This window comes from Python bivittatus, unplaced genomic scaffold, assembly GCF_059951505.1.
Source record: "Python bivittatus isolate LINGU-HERP-01145 unplaced genomic scaffold, Pbiv_v1 ctg000850_np1212, whole genome shotgun sequence".
Classification (NCBI taxonomy): Eukaryota; Metazoa; Chordata; class Lepidosauria; order Squamata; family Pythonidae; genus Python; species Python bivittatus.
Window position 1 is genome coordinate 62,028,099 of NW_028277112.1, and position 23,017 is coordinate 62,051,115.

The 23,017-nt window shown below is 38.5% G+C and overlaps 1 long non-coding RNA gene across 1 annotated transcript in view; it reads right to left on the minus strand.

Moving 5' to 3' along the window:
- LOC148213860 (uncharacterized) overlaps positions 1 to 22,519 on the minus strand; it is a 46,088-nt gene extending 23,569 nt beyond the window's left edge. Inside the window, exon 1 of the long non-coding RNA XR_015793721.1 lies at positions 22,372 to 22,519. This is a non-coding gene — a long non-coding RNA (uncharacterized LOC148213860). The remainder of the gene's footprint in view (positions 1 to 22,371) is intronic.
- Positions 22,520 to 23,017: the final 498 nt, after the last annotated feature.

Genomic DNA, 23,017 nt, shown 5'->3' on the forward strand with positions numbered 1-23,017 from the left:
GTTTTATTAGGGTAAATGGTTTCTTCTGGTCAACCATCAGACAGTTAGGCGGCACCATTTTTGCATATGTAAGTATTTTTTTTAAAAAAAGGTTTGGCTTTTTTCTTATATAAACATCATATATATTCAGGGGTTGTTCTCCTGGGGAACAGTGATTCCATGAAGCATTAGTGCTAGGTAGTATTCTCCTTGATTTGTTTTTTTAAAACTTCCTTTCATTCACTTAGGTATATCTCCTCCTATCTCTTATGAGACTTGGGTTGCTTATAATGAACCATCTACTTGCATGCAACGGTATATTGATGTTGGAAGACTTCAAATACCCCAATTTATGCTGAAAAGTTAACTCAGCTAGTTAAGCATTTTAAGTCCAGCTGATTCCTGATATTTCTTATTAAGAATTTCAATTTTCAAAAAGCAGGAGGAGGAACAAGAGGGACAGCTATCCCAAACCTAATCCTGAAAAATAGGATTTGGCCCCTAGATTGAAGATGTCAGGCACTTTGGGGGAAAGTGATCACATCATGATTGTTTAAGATACTAGGGAAGGAAAAGTTGAGAAAAGACAGTCGTGTACCTTGCACTTCATAAATGAAAATTTAAAGAACTCAAGTGAAAGATGTCAGTCCTACAAGGTAGACCGAATCAGGAAACTGACTCCACAGGAAGACTAGAACTATACTTTATTGAAAAAGGCAATTGTAACAGACTCTTGAAAATCTGACTATTTTCCCTTCCCTCCCATTTAGACCACAGGGAGCCAGGGGATAGCCAGACTCTTTCTAATACTTTCCCACCTCCCTGGGTTTAACACATGCTTCTGCATCTGTTGTAGTCTAAACATCTAGATGGTTTCTCCAAGGTCATCCTCATGGCTCCCTACAAAAGATGGACTGCATATGATGGCTTGAAACCCTAAAGGATAGAGGCAGCAAGGGCAGAGGCACAGCACTAGAAAGAAAAAAAAAAAAAACCTTTTAAGGATTAGTATGCTCACTGACAAGCAAAGCAACAAAATGGAGATATATGGGCAATAAAAGAAGATGCTGATAAATATGGAGTAGTGTAAATTGCAATTCAAACTTGCAGGGATGGAATCAGGAAAGCTAAACGAGATGAGGCTGGTGAGAAATGCAAATAGTAGTAGTTTAATAGTAAAGTATATGGGGGAGGGGGTGTCCAAAATAAAAGTCAGATAGATTGTATGTTGCACAGGAAAGGTCAGGAAATAATAACAACAGGGAATAGGAAAGAGGAGAAATTGGTTTGCATCTATCCTGTATCAGAAAAGAGAGTGGTCTTCCTAATATTTGAAGAAAGGGGAAGAACACTGCTCAGGATTGATAAATACATCATAATTTCTTACCTTGAAGAATTACAGGGGCAGAATTATACCGCATAGTGTTGAAGGAACTAGCAAAAAATGATCTCGGAACCAGTGACAATAATCTTTGAAAACTCCTAGAGGTGTCAGTAATCCCAATATTTAAAAAGAGGAAGAACAAGGACTTCTAGATCCTTCTCCTCCCCTTTTTAAATATTGGTTTAACATCTGTACTAGGTACGGTACTAGAACAGATAGTCAAGCAACATGTCTGCAAGCACTAAACAAAAGAATACTATAATTAGCAGAAGTCAGCATGGGTTTGTCAAGTACAAGTTGTATCTTTTATGATAGTTTGGTATACCAAAGGAATCTTGTCGATGTAATGTACCTTGAAGTCAATAAAACATTTGTCATGGTTTCTCACCATATCTTTTTGGACAGGATATACTGTATAAATGTAACCAAGACCATATGGCATAATTTGGTGATTTCTAACTGGTGGAACAATTCTACTCAAAGGATGCTCAAAAATGGTTCTCCATCATCCTGGAGGCAAATATAGCCTAAATGTGATCTAACAAATTGCATGTTATAGTTTTCTTTATTCTAAATAAGGTGAAGAAGTATATCTCTATATATCATTATCTCAGTATCTTTCTATAGATATATATTTACCCAAATAAAATAAATCTATTTATGTAGTCCATTTGTTGTTTCTTTTTCTAAGCAAAAGATGACACAAATGGTTTTACAACCCACTCTCATTTTTTATCAGCTATGGGGTAGAAGACAAAGACTAATAATCTGCTGCTTGAGACATAAGAACTCAAGGATTATTCCCTCCTTCCCTCCCTCCCTCCCTCCCTCCCTCCCTCCCTCCCTCCCTCCCTTCCTTAGTGTTCACTCCTGACAACTTCTTGGGCAAGTCCCTGCAGTTTTCAGAAGTTTGCACTTGCCTGCTTCCTAGGACTGAGAGAGAAAGACTAGCTCAACGTCTCCCAGCTGGCTTTGTGTCTAAAGCAGGACTAGAACTCACAGTCTCCCAGTTTCTTGCCTACACCAAACTGGCTCTCTGTCAAATATACAGATAAGTATTTTAAGTAGTAGGACCTGGCCAGTAGAGGGAGATAGTAAGCTCCTCCTCACCAAAAGTCAAAGCAGAATGTGGGCGGCTTACAGGTAGTCCTTGGTTAACAATGGTAATTGGGACCGGAATTTCTGTCACTAAGCAATGTGGTCATAAAGAGCTACATTATGTGACTGCATCACTTAGTGATGGCAATCCCAACACTCCCGTTGCCGTCATAAAGCAAGGATCACAGGTTGTTAAGTGAGTCCCAGGCAGTTCACAGGCAGGCCAGCAGGCAGATAAGTGGCTGCTGCCAGGTGGGGGAGGATGTGTGGATGGCCTCATCCCCTCCTGTCTATATTGGCCTAGTTGGATTCCTATAATGTTCATTGAATTCCAGGACATAGCTGTACTCCTCTATATCATCTCCAATGGATGATCAGCTAAGGACCCTAGATGAATTTCTAGTGAATTTCTGAGACCATTAAACAGTGAACCTGACTTCAGATTCTGTTGCAAGCCCTTGCAGGGTCCTTGTAAAGCATGGCATTTCGAATGAGGAAGGAAGGAAGGGAAGGGAAGATTGTGAAGCAGTCAAGTCATTTTTGTAAGAAAAGTGCCAAAGGAAGAAAAGGAAGCAGAGACCAAAATGAAGTCACGGAAACAGCAATGTATTAATGATAGCCACCTTTCTCAATCAGCATGATGCAGACAGAGCTGATTATACCAAGCAAGAGTTGGAAAATATTACTTTAAATGTTAAATGAAACTTCTCAGTTAAAATTACAACATGCTAACATGACATCATATTATGTCCTTGTCTCAATGTCTCTGAACCCCATTCCCTTTTTTTTCTTGTTGTTCCTTTTAAAGAAGTCCATATTTCCAATACTGTTTTTCACAGATAAGCATAAGTGTAATTTTTCTCATGAGTTTATTACATATTTGCCAAAACTATTTTTATGTTGCTCCTGGGTGCTTATTTTGCCTGTAAGTTACATATGGACTAAGAAGTGATTGTTCATCAATTGAAGTATTTTCAACAGTCCCTCTGCCTGGAAGAGTAATTATGAAGAATAAAACTAGCATTCTCAGAGATACATCACAGTTATAGAAACTCTTAAGGGCACATATATTCCTGGTATTCCAAATCCTACAAAAGCCCTGGAATGTGTTGAAATTCAGTCATTAGAAACAAAAAAGGTATATCTTCTGAACCTTTGCTTGGCTTTTTCACTTTTTCCATTGGAGCATCCCCACGGGGTCCAGTTGCATGACATCTTGAGTGGTAGATACCTTTCCCACAGTGCTGCAGGGAATTCTCTGGTGCAGGCCTTGTGGGAATAAATGCAAGACCCACTTGTAACAGAATGGCTTAAGAACTGGGGTTCTGGCTGAATTCCAGGTCCTCGTACATGCATTCCTGAAGCCCTAAATCACCTGTACGACTACACTTAGGCTGCAGTCTTATACTCTCATATATTGCAATACGTCTCAGCCAATGCAGAAAGCTTTATTGCAGAATCAGTATTCATAGAACCAGGCAGATATATGCAGGCTCGTCACTTGCCATGGAACCTATATTATAATCTGACAATGGTAGCTACTCTTCAGATAGTGATCTGGGCTATAAATACTCCACCTCCAATTTTCTTTACTGTTTTTTAATATAACTCCCCTAATAAACAGTTTGGCAGAGCAGTCTCTCCCTGCTATCTTACACCATAAACACTTCTTGAAACAAACCCTGTAGCTTGTCAACAAGTCCTAAATTAGGGTGCATAGCTGGCATGCATGAGGATATAATCAATCTACTGAATGGACACCTGAAACGTAACCATGAATAAGCCAGATCTTGTTCATAGCAGAAGTTATGTTTATGGTGCTAAAGCATTTCTAAGGATCTGACTATCAGTAGGAGGGTTTTGTTTTGTTTTTGTTTTGCACTTTTCCAGCAATGGACTCCTCATTGTATACATTTTGTTGATTTGGTGTAAAGGAAATAGTACCTATGGACATCAGTTTGCCTAGGGATATCTTTCCGCTGCTCACAGGTCTCCCAACCGCATCTCACGTGCACACATGTTGGTGTGAATGCACAGAGAGAGAGAGAGAGAGAGAGCTGGTGTTCTACAAAGCAAAACTTGCAGCCACTGTCATCTTCTTTACCTGTGAGCATCCCACGTAGGATTCACAGCTGTGCGTGTGTCAGAGAGAGGGGCTTTACTGGAAAGAAAGATTTAAACTCGCCTGTTTCCAGGATCCATGATTTCTCTCTCTCTTCCAGAAATTATATTTCAGAGAAAAGACATATCAAAAAACTACGCACAGTAAATACAATAAATGCAATTCACAGGTTTAAAATATAATCTATTCTAGGTTTTGGAGCTATGTATTGTGCAGCTGAATCGTATCACATATCAGTATTCAGTTATGGCAGCTTTCTCCCGTTGGATCCATTATAATTAAAATGAAAAACAAAAACAAAGTACAGCTGTTGGATAAGAAAGAACCATTTTTACAGCAAGATTATCCAGAGGAGATTTAGAAACTACGGTGATGAGTTGATTATTGGCTTATTAATACAGATAATTTCACCTGACTGACAAGGAAGTTATCATGGCCTATTCTCATTTTTTTCCCCTGCATTTTTTTCTGTATAAATCTGTGTGAGGCTAAAAACTTGTTATGATTATTCCAAATGAATGTTATGAACACTGATCTGATCATTTGTTATAATCAGCATAAAATTTCTTCAGTCTCATATCTCTTGCTATCTATGAGAGATATTTAGGATGCAAGGGGGTGTTATTTAGTCTACATCTTTTGTATTTATAGTTTATTTTTTCTGTAAGATATTATGGGAATATAATTGACAATATAAAACTATTTTAAATAAATAAAGCCAGGGGGAGAACATTTGTGTGGGGAACAAAATGCCTAGCTGGACATGGACAAAACTGAATGTGAAATACTGGATATGGACCATGAACCATGTGTGACAGTTGCAAATATAGAAGTGGCCCCCATATATTAAGAAGGTACAGTGAACAGTCTGGCCTGAAAGAAAACTTTGTTTAATTATGTTTTTAATATTGAAGGACAGAACCTATATGGGGAACTTAATGATTACCATATGTAATGAGACTGCAGGTGCTGGATGTCGGATTTCGTTTTCCAGAGCAGATGGAGACCTTTTCTGTACATTGGAATCCGATCTTAAGCTGGAGTGAATTAACTCTGTTCCACTGACTTCAGAGATGAAATGACAAAACTGATGCTCTGTTGATTTAACCCAGTTCAAGAGTTGGCCCAGTATTCACAGTTTGTCTTATGTTATGTACAGCTTAGAAGGCCAAGCTTATTGTAGTGGTACTGGATGGGATCCCAAAATGTTTGCAATGTGTTTCAAAAAGATAAATGTGCTTCACCTTACTTCAGGCCGTGAGCTCATATGAGCAATCTTTTCTTTTTTCAGATGGATTATAGTGTCAGAAAATGAATTTGTAACAAAAATAGATTTATTCTATTTTTGAACTGTCTTTTCTAGAAACATTTGAAAAATATCATTCTAATTAAGGAAATTATCTGTTCAAGCTACTAGCATAAACAGTGTGAGCTAAGGAAACAGTGATTAGGCTTTTTATAGCCATTTACATTCTTAAGATATTCGTTAACACCAACAACTCTCCATACATCTTCCAGTTGAGCTGTATCAGAAGAACGAAGGCAAAAATGCAACAGAATGGGACCTGGGAAGCCACAGTGTGCACGTGCCTGATATCTACCTATGTTTCCCATTACTGGCGCATCATGACTGAAAATGTCCTTAGTTCATTATCAGCTGGGAGAGTGGCTCCAACAGATCCCAGGAACAACATCAGAGCTCTCTGTCCAGAAGACTGCAGTGCTAGGAACAGCTAAGATACTGCGCAGAACCCTCAAACTCCCAGGCCTCTGGTAGAGGACCCGAGATTGAGGAAGACACAAACCACCCATAGGGGTGAGAGGGGAATTTTTTACACACATACATACATACAGTATATACATACATAATACTCATACACATACACATGCACACATACATACACACACACATACACACACATACATACACACACATACATACATACACACAGTGTGTAGTAATTATTAAATTTTAAGCCAATGTCACAGGGATTCTCAAGCTGTGTAGTACAGCAACTGCCCATTGAAGGTTTGCGCAGCAAAATGAGGAGCAAAGGCAGCCCAGAGTCCGTTTTGACAACACTCCCATTTTGTCTGCACAAACCTAGTTTTAAAAGAAATTGTGACCCTCCTTGCCAAGTTGCTTATGACCCCTATTGGAAAGCTGGTATTTCCTAGAAGTTGCACCTACTCACATTGTGAGGAGCAATGGATTGTTCCTTGGAAGTGTTTTCTTGTTCCAGGTCAGAGTTAAGTTTGTTGTAATGTAGTGAGTCAGTTCACCGCTGATGTCTAGGCTGCAATCTACACATCGCATCGTGTCTGAAGTGCAAATGCCTGTGCTGCAGTTGTAGCATGTTAGAGACTCAGATCTGGCAGAAGGTAAAAGATATATTTGGTGTCAAACCCTGTGAGGCTGGCCAGTGTAGGAAATAAGAACTTGGATTTCTGGAAAGATTGTTATTGCTAGCTCTAGAGAATAAGGAAGAAGACTTTGTTAGAGATAGGCCAGATCATTAACCAAAGTAATGAGGAGAAAGACTAAAGTCCAAAACAAGCAGAAAGCATGCCTAAGTGGCTCAGACAGACATGTCCCTAATTCACATGGGTATAAGAAGGGGAGGAGGCACAGTACAATCATATTTCCAAGTTTCTGTTATTATTTCCTATGGAATTCATTCTTGATTTGGTCTACACTAGTAGGCTAATGTAACAGAATCATGAAAGCCTGTCAAAGCAATTCTCCTGCACAAGTTACCCTAGTGTAATTAAGGCAGAGTTACTCTGAGACCCCCTTCTCTGGACTCAAGAATTTCCTCTGGTGGTGGTGGTTGTTTTATGTTTAAATTTTTATTTTTCATTCTTAATGTACATAATTAACCAAACAATCTTTAAACCTAAAGAAAGAAATAATAATAACAGAGAGCAAAACAAAAAGAAGAAGAAAAAATTTAGAAAAGAGACAACCTCAAACAAGTTAAGAATACAAACTACGAAAATAAAAATAAAAAAGGTACCTTATATTTTATACTTATCAATAGTCACTGGTTTACTAATAAATACACTACTGTAAGGTAATCTGTACAAAATATTATTGTAAAAGATCACAAAATCTCTGCTATATTGCTTCGTCCTTTGATTAGTGGGAAAAATTGCCTTTTCCAAAACAGATAGATCACACATTTCTGACAATCATTCCTTAAAATCTGGAATAATAGCACATCTCCAATTTCTCAATATGATTCTTTTAGCCATGTTCGATACAACCATAATTCCTGATAAACAGAAGAATCTCTTCTGTAACCACCCTGTTCCCTCCCTTAACTGTCTTGCTGCCCCCTCTGCATTCCCAGTGTCCAACACAGTTGGTTTGATAAAAGTAAAAAGTCTGAGCTTTAAAGAGGGTCAAATCTTAGAGAAACAGCCCATGGCTAAAGGGAGGGTTGTAGTTACTACTGCACAGTAACAGGAAGAGAACATCTCCTCACTGCAGTGATGACTCTCCTCTCTCCCCCTCCCCAAAACAAAATGGATGATTTGAGGCAGCCACCAGAACAGAAACTTCATCTGGAAGCCCACGACAATATTTCTCTTGTATATGATAGCACTTGGCTGCCATGAAGACGACAACAAACAGAGCATATTCCTCTTCCTGACTGGGGCTAGAGCAGATGCTGTTAAGGTGCAGAATGCATTTATATTCATGGAGGAAGACAGAAAATGCTTAAAAGAAATACTTTTAAGAAAAGAAAGCCTATTGTGTGCCGTGAAAAATGATGATGCGTGGAGGATACGTCTTCAGATTGTGCATATGAAAGGAGACAGATACAGCTGAAGAATTTGTAACAGACTTCGAACTGAAGAACATGTCTTGTGATTTTGGCACACTGACTCTTTGATCAAAGATCATATCCTTCTGGACATAAGGAACAAGGCAGGGCAAGAACACCTACTTTAAAAAGTGGATCTGCCTCTAGTAAATGTTATTGACATATGCCAAGTAACACAATTACTCACTTGCAAATGAAAGTTATAGAACACTGTTTCTCAACCTTGGCAACGTTAAGATGTGTGGACTTCAACTCCCAGAATTCCCCAGCCAGTTGGCTGGGCAATTCTGGGAGTTCAAGTCCACACATCTTAACGTTGCCAAGGTTGAGAAACACTGTTGTAGGATGTAATAGTGATAGTGCTCCTATACTGACAATCTCCAGAGAACAAGAACTCAAGGAAATGGAGGAGACTACCAAAGGACAGTCAGAAGCATAGATTTAGATATATACAGAGTACATGGTAGCTTAACTTGGGCTCCGGTTCTGCTGGCACAGGGGAATCCAATTTTAGTTAGGGGCAGCCTTGACTTTAAAAAGCGGTGGCTTTGATCACACAATTGTGACCACCATCTTGACTTTTTAAAGTCCCTTCCATGGACATCCCTGATTACAGTATTATAAAAATGTATGTTCAGATCAGATACAGGGCTTTGAGTTTGTATTTATTCCGATGTAGAACATACCCACTGAAATCATTGGTGCTATGACTGAATCACCTGTAATTGATTTCAGTTGGTGTTTTCTGAATGTAACTTAAATCTGGTTCTACTCCATTTTTTATTATTATTATTATTATTATTATTATTATTTGTCATCAATATTATATTTGTAACTTGCTCTGCTAAAACGGGTCTTTCATTTTATCCTCAGAAAGTATATTGTTGCATGAAGTACTAAGCCAAACCTTGTGCCAACCATAGATAAGCTGTGCTGTCTCATATCATCAATCTGGCACCAGTTAACACAGCAAACTTTAGCCAGTCAGTAACACTATCTTTGTTAGCTGTCATTTTGACCAATAGGCTAGTCAGTTTTATGATGCATGGTAGGCCAACACCTCTCTTGCTTTGGAATAATAATAACAACAACTAATTCTTAAGAACAAACGCATACAAAACCAGAATTGAGAAGAGAGCAACAGACAGCAAATGCCACCTCTGCAAGGAAGCTGAAGAAACAGTGGAGCACCTAGTCAGCTGCTGCAAGAAGATCTGACTACAAACTGACTACAAACAACAGCATGACAAAGTAGCAACAATGGTGCATCTGCAAGAAATACCATTTGCCTGCAAGCAAGAACTGGTGAGAGCACAAAACAGACAAAGTAATAGAAAATGAAGAAGCTAAAGTGCTCTGGGACTTTCAGATTCAAACAATTGTCGATAAGAAAGTCAAAAAAGTCTGGATAGTGGACATTGCAATACCTGGAGACAGCAGAATAGAAGAGAAAGAACTGGAGGAAATCACAAAATACAAAGACCTGCAAATAGAAATAGAACAACTATGGCAAAAGAAATAAAGATAGTACCAATAATACAATAGGTGCTGTGGGTGCAATCCCAAAACATCTGGAGCACCACTTGAAGACCATCGGCATTGACAAAATCACCATCAGTCAGTTGCAAAAGGCAGCTTTACTGGGAACAGCTTACATCGTCGATACCTTTAACACCATCAAACAACATCATCTGCCTATCCCAGGTCCTTGGGAAGGACATGATAGGTAGATAAAAATGCCAAATCTAGTCTAAACATCTAGCTGACTGTGTGACCAACAATAATAATTTCTTAATAATAATAAAAAAAAATTTTTTTAAAAGTAGCCTATATACTACTGAAAGTATTTTCTTCAGCAACTTTTGTTTTGAGACCTGGTGGATGACAAGATAAAGATTTTTCAGTAGGGGACCCTTAGCTCTGCAGTGCCTCCCAATGTTCTCTCTACTCAATCTATTTTTCACATAGCTCTCTTTGCAGCACCAGCTAAGACTTTTTATTTATTTTCCTAGATTTTAAGCTTGCAGCCATGCATTTTTGTCTTGATGGTTTAATTCTTATCTCTTGTAGATGGTGGTGATTTTAATTTTGGTTATTTTTTCAGCATTGATGTGACGATTAGTTATATCGTGTTCCATTGCAATAAATTTTTCTGTTGCATTTTTTAATATTGGATTTTAAGTAATATCATACAATGCCTACACTTTATTTCACGAATAAAAAGACAAATAAATAAATATGAGATTAATGGCAAAATTAATTCTGCTACTAAAACTAATCGATTTTCAAATTCCAGGTTTTGGAACAGATACATGTATTTAATAGTAGCATCTGAACACATTCAGATAAGAGCTGTTTATATGTATCTGATCAAAAGTACTGACCTTATAAAAGCCATGCGAATAGAAGAAATCAGAGTTATAGAATTGAGGAGAAGAAATAATAGTTTAATTATGTTGCAAAGGGAAAAGTACAAAATCCTAATATTTTTGAACAATAAATCTGTAGCAGGGATGACCAGATTTTTATCAAGATAACAAGTGAGAAGGAAGTTGAAAAAGGCTTAAATAGAAATATAAGTACTTCCATTTTAGATGCACTGACCTAAAAGTATAAATGAGTCAGCAGCTGGATCAGAACTGGATGTTGTAACAAATCACTGCCTGAAAATGTTGTATCATATAATTCACTGCAGTGTTAATGAAAAGAAAATGAAGAAGAATAGTTCGGAGGCAGGAAATGGTGAACCGGGAGATACAGAATGCTAGGATTACTAGAGTTTATGGATGTGCAAAACATTTAGATCTCAAAATGTTCTGGCCTCAGATCAGCTGTTTCAAGTTTTCCAAGTGCAAAAGAAAATGTGTTTCAAGACCTTTGGTTTTGGGTTGCAGTGTTGTGAATATAGACTGCATGAGAGAATGCAGGCTGCAGATCCAGATATACAGTCCATATACATGAGGAAGAGATGTTCTTTGTCACATACCATGTGATATTCCACCCTTCTCTTTGCTGGAAATAGAGAAAAGAATATGGTCTTTTGGAAACTTGTGGCAGAACTTCAAAGAGGTTGCTTAAGGAACAGGAGCTTCTATCTCCCCAACAACCTCTGAGGGAACCCTAAGAAGCTGGAGCACTCCAGGTACCTTGAAACAGATGATTGTTTTGCTTCAGGAAGTCAACTTCTGTAGATAAAGTAAATGGTCTAGCCAAGAATATTGCACTAGGCTTGATTTGTTTTCTTTGTAGTACTAAATCTAATTTTCTATATCTCTATACAGTACAAGTTAGGAAACTACTTTTATTTATAGTTCAAATTGTGTTCCAGAAAATATCTTTTCTTCTATAGAATCTTCTATAGAAGATTAGAAGATTTGGAACTCTTGATCTCATCTTGTACGGAGCAGACCAGTACCTGGAACACTGTATTTTCTTTCGGAGCATCGCTTTTTTATTTAAGTTTCCAACAGCAACAGCATGATTTGGACAGGTCTGTAATTAAACTTTTTAACTTTTTAATAATTACAGTTAAAAAGAGATTTTACATTTTAGCTTTTTCCCTTTTAAATAAAGTTTGATTTTGCTATTTCTGGTGAGATTGATCTATCTCCCAAGAAGGAAAGGAAGTGTTGAATGTAGTCACACACTACACTGCCAGCAGGTTGCACCTCTGACATTATTTCACCTTTGCACTTTTTTCTAGAAAGACAGTACAGGTTATGAGAGCTGCTTTACTCACACATACCAGGGTTTCAGAGCAGAGGCCAGGTGACAAGCCCCCGGGAAGACAGGGAGTGGACGTGGGAGCTGCTAAAGCACTACCCCAGTGCAGGAGGAAGGGCCAGTATATGAAGACTCAGAAGGCTTCCAAAAGATGTGGGACCTCCAGCCTTACACCCCATAGGCTTAGCTACCTGCTACTGTATAGAGTGTGAAGCCAGACTTGGTTGTTTTGAGAATACCTCAAGTCTTCTGACTCTTGCAACTACTATAATTGGCTGTTTTTTGTAGTTTGTGACTGTTTTTCCCTTTTTTTTTCCCCTGGTTACAGTATGTCAATAAAGCAGCAGGAACCAACACCCTTGTTCTTATTTATTTAACATAATAACGTGATGTGGGACTGCAGTGTTGAAAGGAAAGCAATAGTTAAGTTGGCTTCTATATATATAAAATTATTAGTACAATATTGATTTAGTCAGATGTCCTGTTGTTGATGAACTTCAGGTGCTTTTAAAAAGGCAGATTTATGAAGGTTTGTACAGCTTTGACATATGTGCATTCTGTGTGTGCTCTTCTGTCTTGTAATATTAAAGTTACTCTATTTTTTTTAGCCTGCAGCCATGCCTATGTGCAAACAAAAATATCAATAAAAACAGTACAGTTGCTTTTGCTGAACTTAATGTCTGTTTGATTTTGTTAGATAATTGGAACATGGATGCCAACAGAAAAAAATTGCCAGGATTATTAAAAAAAACAAACACAATATTAAAAAGTTCACCAAGGAGATTACTAATTAAAATGAATGTTAAAGAGATTAGCTGCTCTGTTCATCATATAATCTGTTGGCTAAGTGACTCCAAGGGTTTACTGAGACTGAAAAGTCTTTTTGCTCCCAGCTGATGAGTGTATGAGGGGTTGAAAATAGATCCCAATCTAAACGAGATTAGGGTTAGAGCTCTCTCAAGTATTATCCTACATGTTTCCTACACCCCACTGAACATTCAGCTAGAATATATCTAGGTAGGTACAGTATGTCTATGTATTTATACACATACACACATATAGATCTGCTGATCTCGTCAGATATAAACATTCTGATGTCACCATCCCCAACATGAGGCAGAATTCTTAGCTGACAGTCTACTAATTCCTTTTCAAAGTTCAGTAGTATATATGAAGATGAAATCTTTTAAGTGTAATGTTCTTTTTAGAGGTCCCAACCCTTTAAAATATTTCCCGCCTTGGGCATAAAGATTACTCTATCTCCTAGAAGACATGAAAGATTCAGGGATCAATGTCCCTGTGTAAAACAAAAAGCTGACAGGTTGGTGCTGGGAAGTTGGCAGCAAGTATTTTTCCAAAAATAAAAAATGGGGAAGGGAAGAGAGGATTTGCCCCCCCCCAAAAAAAACAAACTCCATGGGTGATCTCTAGAGCCAGAAGCTTTGGCTATGGACTTGAGACAAGAAGAAAGTAGGGAGGGAACCTTAGGGAATCCCCTGCTGAAAGGAGGGGGGCATTACCCATTTGTTCCCAAGGATTGAGGTCACCTCTAGGCTTCCTCCTCTAAGGCCCAAGATAAATGTGTATATATCTTGCTCATGTAGTATTTCTGTGCCTGGATTAGAACAGGAAAGGCATTTCACCTCCACTGCCAAACTTGGAATCACATGTTACCTTCCATGGAAAGTCAGCTCTTTTCCCCAACCAATTCATCAGTCTGAGGCTAGGGATCTGACAGAAGTCCGTGGGCCTTCAAAATTCCTCCTGAGCTGTTCTTTCCTTGATTCCAATGCTTGAGTGCCTCACTTTAGGCCTTCCCACCCCTCCAAGAAGGAACAATCCTTCTAGCCTCTTACTTCCTTTTTTGCACATGGGAAGAGAGGGGGAACAAAAACAAAGCTACTATTTGTCATCTAAATCAAAACAGACATGGCAAAATAGGTGTGGGTAGGAGAAATAAGGGTTTGCCCTCAGCCTATATAAATTATGTCTTAAAAAAGCTTTCTCACAGAATGTGCGTGTGTATATGTGTGGAGTCCTTGGGGTTCTCTGAGCTTGGTTGTTTTCTTGCAAACGTTTCATTACCCGGCTAGATAACATCTTCAGTTCTCTACTATTGGTGTATATGTGTGTATGTCTATGTAAAACACTGAAACTTACAATAGGGTTTTTCTTTCCTTTCTCTCTCCTGGATATGATTTCTTCCAGCAGATTGCCTCTTTCTTTCCCACCTATCATTTCATATCTGCGTATGGGTGTGTCATGCACTTCACTTATTTTACAATCTCACCAGCATGCACATATGCACAAACACACACATGTAGCCTGTGTACACACCAAATAGCAGCTGTGCAGCAGCAGCAATCATCAAACAATCCAGAAACTCTGGATTATCATATTCTCATATGAAAACCAAAATTAAAACCCTGGCTGGCAGGCCTATCAGTCACCTAGGAAATCAGTAATCTGATGTAAAAAGAAAACTAAAAAAACCCAAGTATCCTGTCTTTCTTGCAGTCAAAACCAAAATGATCACGTGGAAATGACCACGGCAGCCTCTAGTAACCAATCAAAGCTGGGCAAATCCCAACCTTTGGCCATGTCAGCACCAGTATCATCACCATATTGTCTATACATTAAGCTTTGTGGCAGGGGAAGAAGAAAAATAACACATTCACACCAGAACAGTTAAAGATATCTCAAGGATGCAGTGGGCTGAGATGAAGGCAATGTAATGATGACATATTGCTTCTAAACAATTATCAAGGCATAATTGTGCCATAGTAAGTGGGAGGTGAGAATGCGCCATTACAGAAAATTTTGCTGGTTGTGTTAGAAAAGAAGAAAATTCAACTAGTTAGCCATTCTACCAACAAGGACTGAGAATCTGGGAGCAGAATGTAATGTGCCAATTTAGGGACAGATCGTCATGGAGAAAATCTATCTATGTAGTCGCCAAGAGTTGACACCAGCTTGATGGTGCATAATCCATCAGAATGTAATGTGTGTTGTCTGAATCTTACATGCTGATTTGAGTTAAAAGGTCAATTGTTTAATACAGGCTTCTAAATTGGTTAGAAATCCATTCATTTCAAAATTCCCTTCTGGTTCCCTTGAAGCTTATCTCACTTGCCTGATCCTTTTAGACCTTCCTCTCTGATCATTATTTGTGTAAACATAATGCCCATTCCCCATGAGTATATCTAAAAATACTTTCAGTGCCTTGATCTATTTCTTTTATTGTTAGTTTTTGTGCCTTTCAGTAAGATGCCTTTTTCACAGCTGTATTGTTTTAAAAGGCTTTTATTGGGTATTTGGTCCAGGCAGAATAATTTTGCTGTTCAGATTTTAATTGAAGAGTGCAGCCATCCACAGAACAAATTAAGTGGTTGAAAAATTAGGTTAATATTTTTGCTTGAGGTGGTCAAAAAAGCCTTGTCTACTCTTTTTAAATATAAAAAGTAAGAAAAGCAATTCAATGGATTGTATTTAATAAGTCAGGAGGAAAATTGCCTGTCTGCTCCAGCGTGTAAGAAATGTATAATGGAAAAGCTAATTTATTCTTAAACCTGTATATGCTACTCCAGAATTAACTTAATTTTTAAAAATTATTTATCACTTAGATACCACAGTTTTGCAGAGTTAAAAGAATTGAAATCAATGGGGTTAAGCAATGGGTGAAGTCTGCAATTGGAAATGGTTTTAGGAGGCAATTACAGGCTCATTTATCTTGATAAAAACAACTATTAGAATGCCAGTCAATTGCCTAATAAAAGTTTATCAGTTGACTGCTTTTTATTTGATTGTTGTCAAATAGCATAATAAACAAAAACATGAAATCAAGATTCTAGATTAATTGCATTCTCGTTTTTTAAAAAAATCCACATGACTTGGTAGCCACAGCAATTTAATTATTAATTTGCTGCCAAGCCAGGCAACTGAAGCTGATTGTTGTCTGGTGCTACAACTTATGTGCATTCTTATAACACTGTTCACCTGACTACCTCCATTACTACTGCTCTCACATCTTTGGCAGTTGTCAACAATTTCCAAAGTCAGAACCCCAGTGAAGTTTGGGAAGGAAGAGGCAACATAATCCCCACTTATATATTGATTGGTCTTTTTGGATCATAGTCAGTTAACAAGGGATATATATATCAAAAGTACCGGACATTTTGGCAACACTTGAATACTTGGCAAGAAAATATATGTAACAGGGTTAAAACCTGTTCAGAGCAAGAGTTAATAGAGAATTGGATTGGGAGAAGTTGATATATGGTTTGGAAAACAAGTGAAGATAGGGGTGACTCTGATCAGTACTTGTTTCAGCTTTCCAAAACAGGGAACTTGGTGAAATGATTAACTTAGTTAGTTCTTTCCCTTAGGGATATAGTAAATTAGAGGAGCAAGGAAGTAATCTGGAAAAGCAAATGTTTGAAATGGGACAGAAGATCTTGTTAATGCTCCCTGCTTCAAAGTGCAAATAATCTTGTTCTAATAGAGAAGAATTTTGAGTGAAAACTTTACATGTAAAATGGTAAAATATTTTCTTTCCCTTAAAATGGTGTATGGTTACTACTTAAGGTTATAACTTCTAGAGCATTTTGTTCAGTTTTACTAGTCTGGCATGGTTTCTTTGATTAAATAAATAGCATGCCGGTTGTTTTATACTGTATTGATGGAACTGTTTTAACATACCTTCCTGTCTTTTCTTCATCTTAGAAGATGCATATTAAAGAAAACATCCAGAAAATATGTACTTGTTACAAAACAGAAGAAGGAGGGAAAAATCTGATATTTTAGAGCTGTGGAATTTTCTTTGAAGTAACTTCCATTGATTCCTATGGAACTTCCTTCCAGTAGGTGAGCTCAGGACTAGAATCTAACTTTTGTGATGCTAAATAGTTCCAGAGGGACTTTGTGTGTGAGAGAGAAGGAGACTCCAAGTCAGCACTGACTCCTGGTGACTGCCTGGACAAGTCCCTGCAGTTTTCTTGGCAAGGTTTTCAGAAGTGGTTTGCCCTGGCCTGCTTCCTAGGGCTGAGAGACAGAGTGCCTGGCCCAAGGTCACCCAACTGGCTTTGTGCCTAAGGAAGGACTAGAACTCACCATCTCCCAGTTTCTAGCCTACATAGTTTAAGAAAAGAAGGGGGGGGAGGAAAGTACTATGGAAAAAGGTACTATGTCACCACATTCCCATTTATAAAAGAAAAAAAAAAAGTCATTTTGTTAAAATGGATGCGCAAACTATACCTGAAGTACCAGGGTATTTGCAGCCATGTATATTCTCATCAGGTTGCCAAATTTAAATTTAAAAGTGCAATCATATCAAGCGTAATCCCTTTTTGTTCCCTAGTTAACTTGAGCAAGAAAGTGGCATTAAGTGTGTTTGTACTCAGAAAAGGGCTGACTGGGTCAAAAGCATTTTTCTTACTCAAATTCTGTCATGGGACAGTTGTGAAAGTTGACCTTTGTTTTCCCAGTGGAACGAAGCAGCTGTTGATTTAGAGCCCCCAGATATGCACTTTGACACTTGTCCTGCTAATATGAGAACAGCTGAGAAGTCTTCCAGCAGTCAGAAGAAGTCCCACACAATGGGACTTCTAAGCAGTTCTCCTCCGTTCCATTGAAATGAATGGAAGCTTTCTTTTCCTCATTTTAATTCCCAAAGGGATGGTCAGGTTAATCCCTTATTAGTTTTTAAAATGTCACAGGAATATATAATTTTAATGCACATTTTAGAAAATATACTCAAGTTTTACAGTTCAAAAAAGCGGTTGTAATAATTGTAACCTTGCCAGATACCAGACACCTTGCAAAGGACTAGTGTGGAATGAATTGTGCCAGAGACAACCCCAATCCTACAAATTTGAAACTAATTGTGCTGCCTTTACTTTCACTGATCATTTAGATGTTTATTTTGGGTTGAGATTTAAAAAAAAAAAACAGGGTTAGCATAGACATTTTTATAAATATTACAGCTGTTAGATATTAGCTGTATAAAGTTGTGAGCCGCCCAGAGTCCCGCATTGGGGGGAGATGGGCAGGGACAAATTTAATAAATAAATACATAAATAAGATAAAGATATCTTCAAGTTGAGCTTGACTCCTGGTGAATACAGGAACACATCCATGTAGTTTTCTTGAGAACAATACAGAAGGTTGCTCATGGTTTGCTACTTCCCAAGCTCATGAAATATATTATAAGAAATAGTCCTTTTTAAAAAATCTGGTATTTTGATACGTGCTATTTTGGACCTGTATAATAACATGGTTTAATTGGAGGGTATATGGTCAAAATAGGTACAAAATATATTTCGGGTTTTGCTTTGTTTCAAAAGTAGCACTCCATCCAGAAGCAGGTGCCACCAAGCCTGAAACAAGCTCTGGCTAAAGAACTTCCCATTCCCATTCCTAAGGTTACCCTTTTATCAAAGGTTGCTTTTTACCAGACTGGATTGGTCCCTTTAATTCTAGCCAATGATACTAATTGCAGCCAGAAAAAAAAAAATCACTTGCCAAGAAATTGAACTATTGTGGCTTCTCCATGAAGTGATATTGATGCTGGGATACAAGAAGCCCAAACCTGTGCTTAGGCGACCAAGTACTGGACATGGGAAGCCAAAATGAACAGTGTCCCCTTCCCAGATACATATTTGCAAGCAGCCTTTTTGTCAAATTAAAACCAGAACATATCTACATAATATTACAATTCCTAATTCAAAACAGCATTAACTTTAGCTCATTTTAATGCCCTTCCTACATGGGTCACAGAATAGGAATTCAAGAAAATTCAATATATGGACAGATTATGCCTCTGCAGTCTGGTGCTATTGAGTCAAATCTCATGTGCTCCTTTGCTATCAACTTTATATAGATATTCGCCTTTGCCTCATAACCTACTGCTAACAACTAATCCCAGATGTTTAGACATATTCAACTTAAAACACCTAGTCTCATATAGGAAGCCATCTATCTCTCCTAAATAGGACAAAGCTTTGCTCTACAGTCTGCAGATTACAGCAGGGCCTGGTGAATTAACACCTAACTAAACACTTACGCTGTTCAGTATATATGTTGATCTCTGCCATTTTATACTTTATATGTTATGCTACATATGTTTTAGGTTTTTTCCAATTGCCCATGCTCATAACAAAGTTAATCTGATCTGATCTGCTTTTTTCATCCTAAAAATAAAGGAGTTCAGCCTACTACATCACTTTCACATAGACAACACATGGAGTTGATCCACACAGCTGCTTTGCTGGACTCCCCCCTCATCCCAGAATTGGCAGGAAATCCTGCTGCCCTAAATCTTGTTGCCCCCACACATATGTTCTTACTGCCTGTCCAGAATGGGTCCAGGTTGTGCTGCTGTCCATAAGCAATCAAGAGTCACCAGGTGAGTCAGTTGAGAGATTATCTCATAACTGGCCCCTTAGCCCAGGTGGAAATAAATGTATCAATAGAAGCGAATATGTGTAGCTCAGGGTTGAACTGTGGAGTCCTTGGGGTTCTCTGAGCTTGGTTGTTTTCTTGCAAACTTTTCATTACCTGACTAAATAACATCTTCAGTGCTAGAATGGAGTGGAGTTTGCTCTCTGGTTATATACAGTGGCATGCCCTGCCAGTATTGTGTGTGTGTGGGGGGGGTTGTTTTGTTTTTCCCCCTCTGGTAGCTCCTTGATTAGGGTATTGTTCACTGCTTGCTTGTATGTCTGGTGATAATCTTGATGTTAATCTCTGCTTATCTGGGTGATGACTGCTGGTGAGGAGATGTTCTGGTCTTTTGTTTTCCTTTTCATTGTCTCTTTTGAATAGTGTATATAGTAGATGCTGTTTATCTCTATGTGCCTGTTGATGGCTGCCTTGTCTGGATTCCAAGCTTCCAGGAATTCCTCCGCATTTTTGGATTTAGCTTGGTCTAATATGCTGACAGTTTCCCAGTTGAAACTATGGTTAAGTCTGTCCATGTGTTGTGAGATTAAGGAGTTTTTATCATGTCTTCTGACTACTAGTTGGTGTTCATGGATATGCTCTGCCAGCCTTCTGCCTGTCTGTCCTACATAGTGGTTGTTACAGTCCTTACACTGTGTGTTGTAGATGACTCCTGTTTTTTCTTCTTGGGCTACTGAGTCTTTTGGTTTGCTTAAGATGTTTTGGAGGGCTTTAGTTGGTTTGTGTGCTACAGAGATGCCACGTGGTTGTAATAGTCTGTTGATAGTTTCTGAGACGTTTCTGATGTATGGCAATGTGATCCTTTTCATAGCTTGTGTTGGTTGTGTTGTAGTAGGTTGAGTGGTCAGGCACTTTCTGATAAAGTTGTGTGGATATCCATTTTGTTGAAAGATGTTGTATAGGTAGTCTGCTTCCTTTTTCTGCTGTTCTGGGTGGCTGCAGTGCATTTGTGCTCATTTGAATAATGTTCTTACACAATAACATTCCATTCTAGCACTGAAGATGTTACTTAGCCAGGTAACAAAATGTTTGCAAGAAAACAACCAAGCTCAGAGAACCCCAAGGACTCCACACATATACACACGCACATTCTGTGAGAAATGGAAATAAATGTTTCAGATAATTAAGGTGGAATTGCTTTGCATTAACTATAATATGAGAAAAGGTAGAAGGAAAGAGAAGACGAGGATGACCAGCAGTAAGGGGGATAGACTTGAATACAGTGGTGATGGGTGCACTGTTGGAAGATCTGAAGGGCCAGGTTGGAGACAGATCATCCTGGAGAGCTCTAAGTGGTGGCTAAGAGTTGACCCTGACTCATAGCACCTAACCAAATGAGGGTTGGGAATCTCTGTTATAGTTTCCAAAGTTCTTTTTTCTGGTTTTGTATGCTACCCACAGTCCATTGGAGTTGGGTAACTTATAAATTCAAATAGATAAAAAAAATTAAAAATCTGTATTTACCCCAGTCTAGCATTAAAGGTATCTTACTGAAATATGTGTAGTTCTTGCTTTCTTGATTTTGCCAGCTCTATGGGGTGGGCGGTGGGGTGGCAACAGTGTTAACACCTGCAACATTTCCCTCAGCTGAAATTCCAGTCCTGCCAATGTCTACTGCTATGTCAAAAGCCTTTTCCAACTGTTGGTAAATTATGGTGGTTAATTTGCAGTTTAGTCTGCGCCCAACACACTCTCAGTCAATCCCTATATCCAGATCAGAGCAAGCACACACTTAGTATAGCTAGCAAAAATACAGCTTAATAGTTATTAGCAACAACACAGCAAGCATCAGAAACAGTTTGCTGGCAGAATGGGACAAAATCAGGTGAAAGCAGGGAGAGATACACACATACATGAACAACAGCCAAGAAAAATGGGCAGAGGACCTAATAACAACTGTATTATTTATCTAAGGCACAGACCCTTTCAGAGCCACTATAAACAACACTGGGTAATTAACATGGACAGTTTCCAAGGGTATGGCCTTTGGTTATTTCAGCTTTAACCCTTTTAAGTACCTAGCAGTAGCAGAATAAAGATGGAAAGTAGGACACCAGGTATTGACCCTCATGAACAGTTTGGTGAACAGGGACGATGGATCCAACATAATTGGCATGCACAATGCTCTGGTTACTCTATGTTCTGCATGTGTTTTTCTTTCCCACTGAGCTTTTAGAATATTTTTAATAATTATTATTCTTAATTATTTTAACTGTGGATCAACTAGTCAACTGTTTGATCTATCAACCACTAGGTGGCAGCCTAGAGAAAAAGATTTTGTATCGTTTAGCTGTCATCTAGTGGTCATCTGGATTTGTGCACCTGAGATGCAGCTCCTGGTTAAGTGGTAGTGAAGAACTGAAGCATGAGGGAGAAGTTTCTGATGTGGTGATAGATGTGGCAACTATAAAGCAGCCTCAGAATGTTTCACCAGGAGCAGAAGTGAGGGGTTTCTTTGGACCAAGGGCCACTAGAAAGGGAATTCTCTACTGTACAGGCTACATTAGCCCCAAAGCCTAGTCCTTTCAAGTACACTTTCAATTATATGCATTAAGCCACAGATGGTCTAGTCAGTTTCAAGACTTTGCATTCTAACCCCTTAAAAAAGAAGATAAAAAGGACACTGTAGAAGCTGGAGCTTTGGTTTCCCTCATACCCAAACCAACACTGCAGAACAAGCACTGAACCCAGAGACAAGAATCTTTAAATCTTTAAATCAAAGTCTCTCTTGGTTTTGTTTTGTTTTTTTGGTAATTTCAAAAGAAGGTTTAACTCACCGCAAGGAGTCTTATCTTTGCCACAGAGGAAATCTCTCTTCATCTGTAATTAATTACTTCCCAAAGTGATTAAGAAATGGGGGAAACAAGGCTTTAATATCCATATTGGCTTCACCAGCAGCTAGAAGCGTAAATGGAATTCCAGGACTCCCAGCAGCTCAACTCCAGAGCCAGCTGCAAAAACTTTTCTGTTTCAGCAGTTAACTCAGAAGGAACCGCCGTCGAGAGCACACGTGGTTTATCTCACGATCTCCCTTTGATCCAGGGAGATTATACCAGCCCGAATCCACCTCCCAGTTGGCATTCTCAGCTGTGGTGGCTCTCTGCACCTTCAGAGAGCGTCAGCCTGCCATAATTCCCCACCATTTCTCTTTTAAATAAATTCTTCACCCAAAGATTTATACAGATAGTCCTCACTTAGCAACCACAATAGGGACTGGAAAATTTAAAAATATATTTTGGAAGTTGATGGATGGGGCTCAAATAAGATGCTTTCAGCAGAGTGAATTGAATTAAAGGATAAAGTTATAGTGAGAGAATGCTGAATGCAGTATTTTGAGATTTGGATGAGGATGATAGTATGTCAAAGAGTAGAACTGAAATGATTGCTAATGGTATGTCAAAATAAAAATATGAAGAGGAAGTC